We start from the raw sequence: 15,081 nt of genomic DNA on the forward strand, positions 1-15,081 counted from the left end.
AGAAAAGCAAAATCTATGATGCACTTAATTTCTCTCAATAAAATGATGATAAAATTCATAGGATTTTGAAATCTATTACTAACATTTGAAAAATGCACCCCAAGTTCCAGAATATTTATAAATAGGTACTTTGAGAGAGCTCAGGGAATATGTTTTATTTAATTGAGTCTCAGACTTCCCCTGCTAAATCAGCCAGCATGCAATTAGTCAATGGCAAGTTTTCACAATAGTTTAACAGGCAACTTGAAGGCAGCAACTGAAGACTCATTCATTCCTGACTCAATCGGGAAGGCAAGAGCTACAGCTATCTGCCTTTCTGACTTGTTCTCCTCATCACAACTACCAGAGGTTCTTTCTAAGCCACACTTCCTTTTATATTTACTAGCTTCATAAGTCCTCCAAATTGAAAAAAAAACTAAGCTTCAAAAATTACCTCTAAAGGTTTTCTTTCTTTTTAATTTTTGAGATTCAGAGCTTTGATTCTCAGCGCCAGGACTCTGAGTAATCTAAAATAGGAACTGGCAACAGAGCCTTGCCAGCTGTTACACATTTACCCGCCCAGCTACATTCCCCCCCAGGCTGAAGAGTTATAAAGGCCTACTCTTAACCTTATTTGGAGTAAAATTTATACCATTCATACAACAGGGTTATGCTGAGATTTTTTTTAATTTAATTTTCATGTTCATTTACTTTATTCAGTATTTACATTGAAATCAGATCTTTCCACTATCCTCTTATATAATAGGGACTCTGAAATGCTACCATTGTCATACTGGAGAAAGTTTGATCTATATGTTTTTCAGAACGATGAGATAAAATTTAATTTGCCTTTGTGAGAAAAACTAAAATTAGAAGAGTAGTTATGGTACATTTTCATTTATCTATCTTTTTAATGTAAGTTTTCTCCTTAAAGACAATTTTAAGTATTTAAAACATGTACTGGGGTCTTCGATACAACTCATTGCTTGGAGATTAGCACTGCACTGTAGCACCGTAGTCCCGCTGTTCATAAATTTGCTCGAGCGGCACCAGTAACGTCTCCATTGTGAGACTTGTTACTGTTTTTGGCATATCAAATACGCCATGGGTAGCTTGCCAGGCTCTGCTGTGCAGGTGGGATACTCTCGGTAGCTTGCAGGGCTCTTCAAGAGGGGCGGAGGGATCGAACCCAGGCCAGCTGCATGCAAGGCAAATGCCCTACTCGTTGTGCTATCGCTCCAGCTTGGAGATCATTGAAAAGAATTCACAGGATTCAATACATAGAATTGTACCTACAGTGGTATAGTTGAGATAGAGCAACCGTAAGGGGGACAGGTAGAGGCAGAGTCTGGAAGAGATCACACTGAGGCTTCCTCATGCTCATCCTCTCTCCATGAAACTCACACACAGTTCTTCCTCTGAAAAAGGAAATGCAGCAACATGTGTGTGCTGCTTCTACCCAGGGAAACCCAGTAGAGATGTCAAATATCTTGTGAAAAGTGGGTCATGTCCTCACTCTCTGATTCTTGTAAACCCAAATTTGAGACCCTAAGAAGGAAAGCCTGTGTTCAGCATATTAGGAACTCTGGGCCAAGCTTATAAGTTAGGGAGTAATAAATAAATCCCCCAAAATGAAATTCAAAGGCATCAGCCAAGTGCCAACTTTGCAAGCAGACCTTTATAATGATAGACATCTCATATATGCTACACTACCCAGTTTCTTCACAAAAGATCATTTTCAATGGTTCTAATTGACATTTCTGTTCAGAGTGGGGCCAGAGTGCTGGTACAATGGATAGGGCACTTGCCTTGTATGTAATTGACCTGTATTCGATCCCTGGCATTCTACCGATTCCCCAAACACCACCAGAAGTGATTTTTGAACACAGAGCCAGGAGTAATTCCCTGAGCATCACAAGGTGCGGCCCCCAAACAAAGAAAAAACAAACATTTCTATTCAAAGTATAAAATATGGTATGCATTTCACTTTTATCACACAACACTCTCTATGTCTCTGTCTCTGTCTATCTCTGTCTCTGTCTCTGTCTCTCTCTCTCTCTCTTTCTTTTGGACCACACCTGACAATGCTCAGGGCTTACTCATGGCTCTACCTTCAGAGATTACTCTTGGAGGTACACAAGGGACCATATGATGTACCAGAGGCTCTCTCTCTCCTTTCTCTCTCTCTTTCTCTCTCTCTCTTATATTTGGGCCACACCTGATGATGCTCAGGGATCACTCGTGGTTCCATCTTCAGAGATCACTCCTGGAGGTACACAAGGAAACATATGCTGTACCAGAGGTCAAACCTATATTAGTGTGTACAAAAAAAGTGCCTTAACCCCTATACTATCTCTCTTGCCCCTAGAACATTATTTTTTTCTTATTCTAAAGATGTTTTGAGAGAATTATTAGCTCCCATAGTAACTAAATTCAGAAGTATCTTCTAAATTTCCTTATAGAATGCCTTACTCCACTGTTCACTATAATATTAGGGACTTTGTAAATAGAAAGTCTTAATACTTACTTCATCCACCAATTAAACTTCAAAATAAGTACTAAAAACTTCTACTCATGCTATTGTGCATCACATTTCATTATACTATGTTATGGTAAAAATCGGCAAATGGTATGATAAATGGTTTGACATATTCTTATAGTCATCAAATATTTACATTTTCCTTTCCAAGGCAATTTGTATATTAAAAGTATTGGTTTTAATAATATATTTATATAATTTGAGGGAAGAATGCACATATGTAAGTGGGCTTAAGGCCTCAGCCAATAATATTAAAATAGATCAGAAGCTATGATTTTTATTGCTATCATATTATATGGTCTTATAAATGAAGAAGCAGGTATAGTATGAGATCTCAACCTGTCAGCTCAATATAATCATCATCATCATCATCATCATCATCATCATTATCCTATTGATCGTCGAATTTCTCGAGCGGTCTCAGTAACGTCTCCATTCGTCCTAACCCTGAGGTTTTAGAAGCCTCTCCCTACTCATCCTTCCCAACAATGCCACATTGGAGTCTCTTTCAGGGTCAGGGGAATGAGACCCAGCTTGTTACTGGTTTTGGCATATTAATACACCATGGGGACTGCTCGAGGCTCTCCCATGTGGGCAGGAAAGTCCCGGTAGTTTGCCAGGTTCTCCGGAGGGAGAAATAGGCTATAAGATATCGAGTGGCCGCATTACATCCGAGCACTTCCGGGAGCTTGCTTTTAGGTCTCTGGATGCTGGCCATTGGTGGGACTACACGGCACTTTCATTCACAGCACAAACACATACAGGCTTTCCTTTGAAATAAGGTGTTACTATGAAACTAAAATGGGTTAACACTGAAGGACGAAGATTTTCCAAAATGAACCCGTGTTAGCACTAAGAAATATCATTTTCACTCTGAAAGAATAAATATGCATAAAATAAATTGAAAACAAATTGAAATCCTGTGTCCCACTCCTTCATTCTCTGCCTAATTTGCCAGAACAACTGAGAACTCAAGGTAACGTTAACTCAGTAACAAGCTTAGAAAGAACAATTCCTTCCATGTATCTTACTTTTACTTCATGTGTAAAAGAGCACCTTCATGCATTAAATTGAATATTATTATAGGGCATTGTACATGGAGAAAATAACATATTTATAAATGAACCTCTACAGTATGGCTGTACACATGTGAATTTTTAACTTGGGGTCATTCAGGTATCTAACTATGTTTAGTGTGTTTTTTCCAGTTGGCGGTCAAAGCTTCTGGGGGGGGGGAATTGAAATCAGGGATGTTATCTAAAGTCCCTAATAAAGCCCATGTATAAAGTCAAGTTATGCATAAATTTAAATATGAGACAGATCTTTTAGCTAGTGTTCTTGTGGTGATATCACTCAATATGCCATTGTGTGTAAACAGACCAATTCCTCCATGCTACATAAAATTGTGCCTTGCAGGTATGAAAAATCTTAAATATTTCTGGAATAAATAATAAAAGGAAAAGTATGGAAGGGGGAGAGGACAAGGGTCAGAGAAGAAAGGAAAGAGAGAAAAAAGAGAAAAAAGGTGTGTTAATAAAACCAACGTATTAAAAATCTTGCTTTTTTTTTCTTTTTGGGTCACATCCAGCAATGCACAGGGGTTACTCCTGGCTCATGCACTCAGGAATTACTCCTGGCAGTGCTCGGGGGACCATATGGGATGCTGGGATTCAAACCTGGGTCAGACACACACAAGACAAATGCCCTAACTGCTGTGCTATGGCTCCAGTCCCCAATTCTTGCTTTCAAGCTCACAGACACACACAAATTTGACAGCACCTTTTTTAATCCAACATATTCTCACCAATATAAGTTGATATAGACAATTATTAACTATAAGATGGGATTGGAGTAGTTAGGCCTAAGAATAAGAAGTGAAGTTCTAAAAAAATAGAAATTGTATTTAAATGGAACTTCCTGAATTAGTTAGAACAAGTCAGCTTTAAGAAAAGCCACCAAATGCTGAAGCACAAGCTAAATTGTACAAGATACTGAAATTTCCCCAAGTGATGTTTTAGCCATGTCTGTGGAAGCTGGCTTCTGAAATAGGAGCTAGATCATTCCGTGTCACTTTTCTAGGATGTAAATATTTTCTCAATATAAACTGCATTTGCCTTCCTAAAAATAAGGCAGGGTCAGAGAGAGAGTACAGGGGTTCAGGCAGTTGCCTTTCCTGTAGCTGACTTGTTTGATCCCCAGCACCATGTATGATCCCCTGAGAACCAAATGGACTTACCCTAGAGTACAGCGATAGGAGTAGCACTGTAGCACTGTCGTCCCATTGTTAGCTTCTGATAATCACTGTGTGACCCCCAAATAAAAAACAACTAAAAAACACAAAAACAAAAAGAAAAGTCACCATGATAAATGAAAGTAAGGACTTATATTTCTGAAATAACAAGAATGTGAGTGGTACAACAGAGCTGGAAGTAGCTTAGTATTGTTCTCAGGAACTAGAATATTTCTACTTTGAGAAACTTAGCTTTTGGCCTTTTAATCTTCAAGAGTGCTATCTCAAATAAGAGAAACTTTTTAGTGTTGGAAGGAAGGAGAGAAGGAGGGAAGGAAGGAAGAAGGGAAGGAAGGAAGGAAGGAAGGAAGGAAGGAAGGAAGGAAGGAAGGAAGGAAGGAAGGAAGGAAGGAAGGAAGGAAGGAAGGAAGGAAGGAAGGAAGGAAGGAAGGGAAGGAAGAAGGAAGGGAAGAAGGAGGGAGGGAGGGAGGGAGGGAGGGAGGGAGGGAGGGAGAAAGGAAGGGAGGGAGGGAGGGAGGAAAGAAGGAAAGAAGGGAGGAGTCACAAAGCTAGTAAGTCAGAGTGAAGTTTGACACTGGGAAGTCTAGCTCCAGAGATCATGTTTATGCCCGATATTTATTTTCTTTTTTCTTTTTTTTTTTACTGCTTTTCAGAGAGTTTCTTGCCCGCACACCTGCTGTCTTCCCCAGGGCCCCACGGAGAAGATGGGCTCCAGCTTCCCTCCCTGCCCCGATCAGAGCTCCCAGCAGCCGAAGACCACCAGAACCTAGCCACAGCCATGCTCATGCTTGAGGCCCCTCTCCACACGTTCGGACAGGCCTCACACATGAAGGTACTGGCAGAGGAACCCAAGTGTGTGTAATCCCATCAACAGCCAACATCCAGAGACTTAAAAGCAAGCTCCCAGATATCTTGTAGCCTACTTCTCCCTCTGGGAGAAAGTGGCAAGTTTCTGAGAGTTTCCTGCCCACATGGGACAGCCTTGCAAGCTTCCCATGGTGTATTCATATGCTAAAGCCAGTAACAAGTTAGATCTCATTGCCCTGACCCTGAAAGAGCCTCCAGTGGGACATTGTTGGGAGGGCTGAGTCGAGAAAGACTTCTAAAAAATCTCAGGGGAAAGGACAAATGGAGAGGTTACTGAGCCCGCTCGAGAAATCGACTATTAACGGGATTTCGTGACTTGTGATTTCTGAAAATATGTTGCTGAACTTTTCTGAGCTTCTGTTTCTATACAGTAGAAATAGAATAATAATAATTACCTTCACTTTTAAATTCTAATAAAAATAAGTATGCCTACAATGGGCTGGAGTGATAGCACAGTGGGTAGAGTGTTTTCCTGCCATGCGGCCAACCTGGGTTCGATTCCTCCATCCCTCTCAGACAGCCCGGCAGGCTACTGAGAGTATTCCGCCCGCAGGGCAGAGCCTGGCAAGCTACCCATGGCTTATTCTATATTCCCAAAACAGTAACAACAAGTCTCACAATGGAGACGTTACTGGTGCCCGCTCAAACAAATCGATGACCAACGAGATGACAGTGATTGACAGTGATGCTTACAATGCTGGAACAATATCAGAAGTCAGTGCTTGATATTTCCCTTTCTTCTCTGATGTTAGTAATACCCCACCAAACTATAGCTCAGTGACCATTTAGAAACATCAATCACCAAATATTGGAGATTGATTCTCTAGGCTAAAAGGCTCAAGTAGTTAAAAAAAAATTCCTCATAAGAAGAGTAAAAAAAAAAAAAGCTTTCTTGAGGATGAACAGACATTTCAATTTAATATATTGCATAAATGTGTTAAAGGATAAGAGCTTGAGATCTTAGATTCTCCACTGCTTGGCATCACAACCCTCAACTCCCAACCAATACCCTTTCAAGATAAGCAGCCCACAGTAAAAGAGTAGCACACATTGGCCCATGGCATGATTAATGGAGCTGCAAGCTGAATCAGAGGCCAGTTTTTGGCTTTAGCTCCAAATAAGTTCTTGTAACTCATAGCAGAGGTCAGAATTGTGAAAGCCAAGGATTCTAATTCAGAAGATCTGGGTATTTTGAAATGCAAAAGACTAATAATCTCTAGAGGGGACTTATTCTACCATAATTTTGTATCATTTAAAAAAATAGACTGAAAAAAATATGAAGAGCTACAGAAACCTAAGGCAGTGAATAAGATTAAAGTGGCCTGGGATTGTGGGAGAAAACAGCTTAGAAGTCTATCTGGGTTCCTAAGATGGGACATGAATCTATGTCACTTGAGGCTATTCAATAGATTGGGCCTGGGAGGTGACTTTGGATAATCCAGCCATATATTTGTGTGGTTCTCTAAAGAGAGAAGTGAACCACGTAGAAATGCCACCTGCTTCGGGATGCATGACAGCTATCAGACTGCTGTGACTATAAAGAAGTTCTGGAAAGTAGAGCCCTGTGACAAAGAAACACAGTCCCACCTACATCACACTGGCCCTCAGCATCTCAGCTAAACCTCCGGCAACTTTCTAAGCTGAATAAGGAAGACATGGAAGGGGCTGAGCATGAACTACCAGGAGAAGTTTCGGTGACAGAAGGGGGGAAGCATAAGGAAGGAAGAAAGATTGAAGACTCAGCTTGATTTCATGATAGGGCCCATAGTACCTCAACATTTCAGCAAATGCAGTGAAAGAATATGAATAACCCAAAAGGATGACTTCCATCTCTTCCCATCACTGTATCACTGTCATCCCATTGCTCATCGATTTGCTCGAGCAGGCACCAGTAACGTCTCCATTGTGAGACTCGTTGTTACTGTTTTTGGCATATCTAATACGCCACGGGTAGCTTGCCAGGCTCTGCTGTGCAGGCGGGATACTCTCAGTAGCTTGCTGGGCTCTCCGAGAGGGATGGAGGAATCAAACCCGGGTCGGCCACATGCAAAGCAAATGCCCTACCTGCTATGCTATCGCTCCGGCCTGTCTCTTCCCATGTTGGCATATATTAGAGAAGAGGCTCAAAGGCACACTCCCCACAGAAGCACCTGGACTCACTGAGCAGCAATATGAATCTTTGGGAGGTCAGATTAAAGGCTTGAAATGAAAGAAGTCAATACATGTACTGAATTTACTAATTTACTTGAAAGCAATAAAATTCTCTGCGATTAGGGTGAAAGGAGACTTATACAAGAAATAAGTCTCACCTACAACATTTTGCAGGACTGAAGAGACTGTACAATGGGTAGGGTGCTTGCCATGCGTGTAGACAACCTGGGTTCAATATCAGCACCCTACAGGTCCCCTCAATCCTGTCAAATTACCCTAAATTCTTTCAAGTTTGTATAAATTCCTATTTTTCACAATATGCAACAGAATTCCCTTGGTGGTTAATACAATTTTTCTTATTTTACTCATCGGAATTTTTAATTGTTATACATACTTCTTGTTCTATAATCCATGCCAGATTATGCACTAATTTATTGCAAGGTATAGTCTACTTTATACCTTTTTTCCCCTCATCTCCTAAATCTTTCCCAAGATGTAACCAAATAAAGCACTTGGTTATATGTTAGTCATTTAAGATTTAGGGCTAATAAGATTTATTGAGTGAATCACACAATCAGGAATTCAAAAGCAATTGTGAAACTGTTAGCAATACCTAGGAGAAAAAAAACAAAAACACTCTGTTACTCAAGCATTTGGGTTTATCCAGCATGTCAAAATGGTTAACCACATAATCTCTGGAATAGTGGGTTTGATCTTTAATCCCTTCCTTAAAAACCGGTGTGATATGATACAAGCAAAAGTACGAGGACTAAGGCTTTGCCTTACACATAGCCAACTCTGTATCTATCCCTGGCACAGCATATGGTACCCCAAGCAGAGCTTAGGAGTGACCCCTGAGCACAGCCACTATGGCCCAAATGGCCCCAACGAAGGCCTGTGATATCTTGGGTGAATTATATTTTTCACAGTCCTTTCATCTGTAAAATGCAGACGTGAATATTTTCTTCATGGGATTCTTAGCATATATTATGATTTTTTATATTTGTAAAGCACTTCCAATACTGTCTAACACACTTGTAGACTATCATAGGTACATAACCATACTTTATAAACTAATAAGCAAGAAAAGATGGCCTATTTACATATTTAAAACACATATTTAAAATATTTATTTAAATATTCACATATTTAAACAGCCTATCAATAAACTATTACATAGTTAATAGTTATTAAATATGTAATTTAAACTGAATTAAACTAAAATAGCCTATATAAAAATAGCCTATTTCTCTTTTATTATCAGCTACTTCTAAAACTACCTGAATTAATTTCTGAAAGTTTTCCTTTAAAAGCATCTAACTGAAAGCAATTAAACTTGTATTTCCTGAACAGCTCTCAGAAGAAGCTAAAATTAAGCTTTGTAACTGTGTTTCTCACAGTGATTCAATAAAAATTAAAAAGCTAAAATTTTCAAGAAAATAAATTAGCTTATACATAAGATATGACAATTATTTCTGTCTCTAGAGCACTTCCTTTGTTGATACCAGGGATTATTCATCAGTCACAGATTGATGGCATCTCACTAAACCCAACTGTGCCCTTAGGCTCATTTCAACACAATGTTTAATGTGGAGGACAAAACAAAATCATCTTGACTGATTTGCAGTTTTGTATTGTATGATCAAAGCAGTTGAGAACCAGGCCAATCACCAATTAGAAAAGTTATTCTCTCTACCTTGGCTATCTCTCACACCTACCTTCACTAATTACCAGTATTTTCTATGTTTCTATGAGTAAGTTTCTAGTTACTAATAGTTCTGAAGTTTGGACTGGTTGATATTTTCTTTTAAAAGTATGAAATTTTCTTTTAAAAGTATGAAAATTATTATCTTCAATACTAGCATTATAAAAATGCCGATGTTATAAAGCTGTTTCATTTTAATCATTTTATTTACATATTTATTGAATCACTGTGGGATACAGTTGCAATGCCTTCATGATTGAGTTTCAGTCATGCAATGACAAACACCCATCCCTCCACCAGTGCACATTTTCCACCACCAATGTCCCCAGTCTCCCTCCTGCGATCCCCATCCCATCCCACCCTCTGCCTCTGTGGCAGACAATTTCTTTCTTACTCTTTCTCTACTTTTGGGCATTATGGTTGTGATACAGAGAGGCCATCATGTTTGGTCCTTTTTCTCCTTACAGAGCACATCTCCTATCCCAAGTGATCTTTCCAACTATCATTGGCTTAGTGATCCTTCCTCTATTCTAGCTGCCTTCTCCCCCTGCTCATGAGGCCGGCTTCCAACTGTGGAGCAATCTTCCTTAATACATATTTTAAATAAATCACACAAAAATGCTATTCTAAGTAACTGCATTATTTTTAAGAAACTTAATTTTTTTATAGTTCAAGTAACATGGTACAATAGTGTTAACACTTATGGTGTTGATATGCAAATTTACTGCAACCCACCTTCACCAAAGTGCCCAGTACCTTCAACCAATGTCTTTTTTTTTTTTTTTTTTGCTTTTTGGGTCACACCTGGCGATGCACAGGGGTTACTCCTGGCTCGTGCACTCAGGAATCACTTCTGGTGGTGCTCAGGGGACCATATGGGATGCTGGGAATCAAACTTGGGTCGACTGCGTGCAAGACAAATGCCCTACCCACTGTGCTATCGCTCCAGCCCCCACCTTCCACCAATGTCTTTATGCTACATCAATACCAGAAACCTGAATACTTTTGTAACCTTATTAACAAGACTATAACAATTTACAAATAAAACAATTTATAAATAGGAGTCACAATTGGAGGTAAATGCATTCAGGAATCAGTTAAATGTGTTTGACTTTCAGCTATTCTTAATGAAATTGCTATGACTTCTGTTTCTTTTTACCTAGTACTGAAGTAATCTACCCTATTGATTCACACAGAAAAGAAGGTTTGTGTGCCATGTAGAATTCTCAGAGACCTTCACATGTCTCCCTTCTGAATGACAAAAATCCACAATAATCCTCTCCCTTTGCGCAATACTTGTGTGTATAAATGACATGTCTAAGATTAGCTGGGATTATAGGTCAAAGATAAAGGGATTTTGTAGATATTGTTCCTCTCAATTGAATTTAAGCTCATCAAAAGGAGATGATTATGAGTGAGTAAATGAGATAATAAAGCATTTTGAAATCTAGACATCTGGGTCAGCAATTATAGACTCAAAGTAGTAGCAAATAGTCTAGTTAGCTTTTCATCAACAAATGGCCCCACAAGTGAGCTCAGCAGAAAATGGTAGACGGTCTCAGAGTTCCAGACCCCCAGGAACTAAGTCCTGCCAACAGTCAATGATCTATAGAAACCTCAAACACAGGGGGAAATTGCAGCTTCAGAAAAAACTTGATCACAGCCTTTTGTCACTTTGAGAAGAAGGCAGAGGTAAGTCAACATAACTTACAAAACTATGAGTGGTAATGTTTCATGCATTCAGTGTCCCAACACCATAGCCTCTATCAGAGTGTGCCCCATGCAATCTATCCATGCCATGAATATTTGTACTGTTAAAGGATAGAAACCAAGGATGATAATTTCTTACTCCTTTAAGTCACTAAATTTATGGTTATGGTAACATGGCAGTAGAAACTTAATTCAGGATTTTAATAAACTCGGTGATGATGGTTTTTTTTCCCTTAAATTATGCTTTTTAGTCCATATAAAAGTTTTACTTTTATAATTGACATTTATAAGCTATAAGCTTATAAGCTATAAGAAATCAATGTGCCTAAATGAAATGTTTCCATTTTACAATCACGTAAAGAACATCATGAAAATTCTTTTAAAATGGCCTCAGTTTCCTGATAAATTACACTATTTATCTCTTGTTGCAATCTCTAAGCTAGCTATGTAACGCCAAATATAAACCAACTTAAAATAACCCATGTGAAATTGTTTCCTTTCTAAAATTTAACTATGTAATCCTATTATTTTGCCCAATGGAGGATGCAGTGAATGAGATATCCCAAAAGCCTTCCTTTGAAAAATATTCTCTCCCTTAGCAACAATGATTTAAAATTAAATCTGATAATAAGTACCACCCAATTTATTTTTTAAGCCATTTCTGGCTTAGACCAGATTGCTGTTGTTCATCTTCTCTAGCATTCTAATCTTGACAAGATTTTTTTTTAGTGTAACTTGGTGTTCTAATCTCATGAGATTTTTTTCTTTTGGGGTCAGTTTCTCATAGCATCCAAAGTAAAGAGTTTATGTCATTTATTTCACAGAAACATAAAGTGAGACATCATGCTTGGAGCCACAGAAATGAGAATCTTAGATTTGACTCCAGAAATAATGCTACTTCATTTATCTGAATGTTCCTGTTGCAAGCAGACTGCTTGCTCCCATGTCAATCAACGTCTTTGGTTTCAGATAGCAATTACGGTTCAGTTACAAAAAAGCATTCTTTTAAAAGTTCTTACTCTTTGTAATTAAAAAGTAATGCAAATGCAGTGATTAATTATAAGACAAAAATAGAGTACAGAAACTCATTTTCTTATCTTATTTCCACAAAAAATAGAGAAATGTTCTCTTTCTGACTGCAGATTCCATTGCTATTTTCCCACTTGGAGTCTTTCTCAGATCTTGTCTTAACCACTCCCATGCCAAAAACAAAATAAATCTAGACATAAAGTGGGTAGCAAGTCAGAGTAATCTAGACATGTAGTACTCTAATAAACTACTAGTAAAACAATAATCAAATTATTTTCTCAAGGGTCAAACAAATGGCAGATCCATCTACTTAAGTGGAATAAAAGCATGAGTCCATCAAGGCTACTTTCCACAGAGCGGAAACAAGTTCTAAAAGAATGGTCCAAAGGAGAAGAAACAGTATACCTGCCACATTCGCTAAATCTCACAATAATATCTACCTAGTATCTATTATATACAAGGGAATATATCTGATAGCTTATAGATACCTTATGCTTGAAGAAATGAAGAAGCATGAGAAGCATGGTCAGACTAAGTTATATGAAGAAAAAGCTGATAAATCAATGCAACTCAAGGCAATATTTTAAGACACGATTGTTTTATTGTTTCTTTGTTGTCCACTGTATCCTTCTCACTGTTTTCCTCTCTGAGACAATTGAGAGGAGGCTACAGGAGACACAGCTACCTCTTCTTTCATCTTGTTAATTTTCATCTGTCTGACAGGTGGAAGGTCATCATCTGACAAAAGGTCATCATCTGTGTGGAAGGTGTCCCTTCTTGCACAGCACCAGTCACATCCTTGAGACATGAAGGTAAAAGCTGGAGTAAAGATTCAGTTGTATTGGGTGCCCAGTTACTGGGGCTGTCTTCCACTCTGGAAGACACAAAGTGGAAATTGTGACTATCAACAACCACTTCATTGACTTTAACTGTGTGATCTATATGCTCCAGTATGATTCCACTAATGACAAGTTCAAAGGTACAGCAAAGGCTGAGAATGGGAAGCTTGACATCAATGCAAAGATGGTCTCCATCTTCCAAGAGTGAGATGGTGCCATGATGAAATGAGGAAAAAGCTGGTGCTGAACATGTCATGGACTCCACTGGCATCTAAATTACCTGGAAGAAGACTGGGCCTCCCTTGAAGGCTAGCACCAAAAGTGTCATCATCTCTGCACCTTTCTTCTGATCACCCATGTTTTTATGTACCTGAACCATGAGAGATGTGACAGCTCCCTCAAGTTTTCAGCAGTGCCTCCTGCACCACCAACTTCTTGACGCCCCCCCCCGCCCCGGCCAAGGTCATAAACTTTGGCATCATAAGAGGTCCATGACCATGGATTACATCATCACTGCTGCCAACAAGATCGTGGACAGTCACAATAGAAAGCTATGAGGTAATGGCTGCTGAGTGGCCCAGAACATCATCCCTGCTGCCATAGCTGTAAGCGAAGTGATCCTAGAGTTGACTGGAAGCTAGCTAGAATGGATTTTCCTGTCCCCACACCCAAAATGTGTCAAGGATCTGACCTTTCACCTGGGGAGAGTTACCAAGTATGGCAATATCAAGACAGTGATGAAGCAGGCCTCAGAAGACTCCCCAAGGAATCCTCTGCTACACTGGGGACTATGCTGGGGTGAGCGTGGTCCTCAACAGCCTCTTTGTCAAGCTCCTTTTCTGGTATGACAATGAGCCTGGCTACAGCCACAGGATCAGAGATGTGATGGGGCCCACGGCCTCCCAAGATAAGATCCCCGAGGACCCAGGCCCAGTGAGAGATAGAGAGAGGGAGACCTTGGATGCTGGGGAGTTCTCCCCACAAAACCCCAACACATGAAAGTCTCCCGAGCTCAGCAGTTTCCATACCAGAACACCGGAAGAAGAGGAAGGGACTAAGGAAGTCTCATCCTCGTTCTTTACTATCAGTAAAGTACACATGATCCCCCTGCCACTCCCCCCCGACACACACCCACAAAAGTCACCTCTCATTGAAAGGCTGTCCAGACTAGTTTTTTTAAATTTCATTTTTAATATTTGTGGGAGCAAAAATGATTCTGATTCATTTGTTTTAACATCACTAACAGACCTAGATTTAAAAAAAAAATTATGTTCAGGCCACTCTTCTTAACAGGTCTGTGAATCCCCTTTCATGCCCCTTCGCCATCCAATCCTGCAATCCTGCACCCCCCCGCCCCCCCGCCAACGCCAGCCCCAGGGACCAGCCCTGGGGGCACCTGAGTCGACTTCAACACCAGCGCCTGTCCAACTACCTGCCGCTCTTCTCAACAGATCTATGGGCCAGGGCATTAGCATTCTGACTGGCTGGGGGTGTGGCCTCCACTGTAGGGGGAGTGGCCTCCTCAAAAGCAGACGTGGCCTTGGACGCAGTTACATTTCCCATTCCCAGCACTCTGGACTCACATCCCAACCTTTATTACCTAATTCTGTGGAAAATGTCCTGGCCACCCCAAACACAATACAACAATAATCCACCTACTGGCCTACTCCAAATCCACCAAAAGACTAGTGTATACAAGAAGGTGTACAAAGCCCAATATAAAAGAACACCTCCTCCAATGCTTCACTAGATGCCTACTATAAGTCACAGAATAATGTCTGAGAGGTAGGACATACTCTAGAAGAGGAGAAGGTTGACCACCATTGACAAGCTTATTCAGAATCCTTTCCCGCAATAAGAGGGAACAGTGCTAGTGAACTTGAAGGTTTTACCTCTATACAACCACAACAGCATGAAGAAACAGTGCAAATCTCTACTACGAGGAGAGGACAAAGAAAAGAGTCCCAAATCCTCAACAGGGGTTACCCACAAATATGATCTCTCTGACAAA

At 39.9% G+C, this 15,081-nt stretch overlaps 1 pseudogene; it reads left to right on the plus strand.

Moving 5' to 3' along the window:
• Positions 1–13,627, plus strand: part of LOC129402434 (glyceraldehyde-3-phosphate dehydrogenase-like) — a 101,807-nt pseudogene extending 88,180 nt beyond the window's left edge.
• Positions 13,628–15,081: the final 1,454 nt, after the last annotated feature.

The sequence above is a fragment of the Sorex araneus genome, chromosome 1, assembly GCF_027595985.1.
Source record: "Sorex araneus isolate mSorAra2 chromosome 1, mSorAra2.pri, whole genome shotgun sequence".
In the NCBI taxonomy this organism is placed as follows: domain Eukaryota; kingdom Metazoa; phylum Chordata; class Mammalia; order Eulipotyphla; family Soricidae; genus Sorex; species Sorex araneus.